Genomic DNA, 1,837 nt, shown 5'->3' on the forward strand with positions numbered 1-1,837 from the left:
CTCTAAGCAAGGGATGAAAGGTGTGATAAGAAGAAGCAGTGGTCAGAGCCCTGTGTAGGTGGAGGCATAAGGAGGGGGAAGTGCTGCAGAACACGAACTACAGGCATGGCAGGTTCACCAGCGCTGAGTGGAGTGTCTGCCAGTCCTCCCCACAGGCCTGGGCCGAGAGGGATCCTGCCCCCAGCTTGCTCTTGCCCCGGAGAGGGTCGGCAGTAAGCTCTGCTGCCGGTGTGAGATGCTGGGGGAGCTGTTGTGCTGACAGCCACAGGGTGTCACCACGGGTAGGCATCCAGAGGGACTCGGGCTCCGAGACCCTTGTACAGAGTTACTGCTCTTGTTTTTACAAGCAGGGTAGGAATGAGCAAGAACAACCATAACACAGCCGTCGCTCTGTAATTAAACGGGGCCATGTGTCAGTGCTATTTCAGAGTATTTTGTTCTGTGAACTCTGTAAATCCCCATGGTCAGCAGTTAGGGAAAAAAACAATGATTTATAAATAGTGGTTCTGAAGAAATTTGCGTGAAAAGCAGGAAGGATGCTTGCCATCTAAAACATTAAATACATGTTAATTACAGTCAGAAAGTTAGGTATAAACACTTCATGTTCAGCTGAATAATACATCTAAATGCAGATTACTGTTAGCTTGAGAAAAATGCAGTCCCTCTGGTCTGGGCACCAGTCCTGGCATCTCCTGGAGGAGCAGGGAAGTCTTTTGAATGCAGTGCAAACAAAGTTCTAGTGCTTTTCTCCTTCCTACTGCAACTTTCAGGCCACACCTGCTGTGTCTTTTAAGCAGTAAAAGTTCACATGTGCTCTGATATTTCTCCTGCAAACTGTAAAATGCACTGTCCTTCATTGCCCCTCAGAAGAATGTCATATTCCTGAACTGGTGGCTGCTTCTCTCACCATGTCAGGACCACTCTATCCTGTCTCTTTCCTCCTGAGACTAAGCCATTCTGTGTCTTGAGCTGCTTTTTACAATTTACAAGGTAAGTGCCTTAGTGCATGTATGAAGTACCACACTGACAGTATGACCTGTTACCTCTTCCACTCATGCAGTCACCCCTCCCATTCAAAAGGCTGACTCCTCAGTCATTCTGAGGGCCACCTTTTCAATGTTTTAGAAAGTATTCCATGCTTGCTGTAACTCTTTGTTCCTTCCTAGTCCCACTTTTAAAATATCCATTTATCTAGTTGCATTTCTGGGAAATGGGTGGGAGAATGCCTCATAAATTCTGAATGTTTTGGAACTTTCTTGTTTTGTGGTTTTGTGATGTGCTAGTCGCACACTGATGTTGCTCACCTCTCTACTCCACTTGCCTTTATGACCTATGCCTTTAATAGTCATCTCTTACATTCTTGATCTTTTTTTATAACTAAAAGGAAGTGAGACCTCTCATGTTTATCCTTCTCTTGAACAATTAACTTGAGACATTCAAATCCTCATTACAATAGGCAGCTGAATGATACTACCAACATCTGCTAGGGTCTAATACCACCTTTTGTTGCATCTGTGAGGTGCCTGGGAAGGCATCTGTCACTGCCAAGCCCTCAGGTCTGGGCTGTGTCGTTGCTGATCTCTTTCTATGCAGTGCTGCCAGGAGCTACTCTGAGGTGGCTTCTTCCCAGCAGTATTTCTGGTGTCTTTGGAGAGATCTGGATGCAGGGAGTACACCAGTTTCCTCCTTGTAACAACAGAACAATCCTGTAGTACTGTAACTGCTATTTGAATTCTTTATATTACCAGGACTGAGTCTGACTTATTCCTCCATAGTTAATATGCTACAGATCATTCTTCTCAGTTTTTATCATTCAAAAGTTAGGTTTGACTTGCTG

The sequence above is a fragment of the Merops nubicus genome, unplaced genomic scaffold (assembly GCF_000691845.1).
Source record: "Merops nubicus isolate BGI_N331 unplaced genomic scaffold, ASM69184v1 scaffold29787, whole genome shotgun sequence".
In the NCBI taxonomy this organism is placed as follows: Eukaryota; Metazoa; Chordata; class Aves; order Coraciiformes; family Meropidae; genus Merops; species Merops nubicus.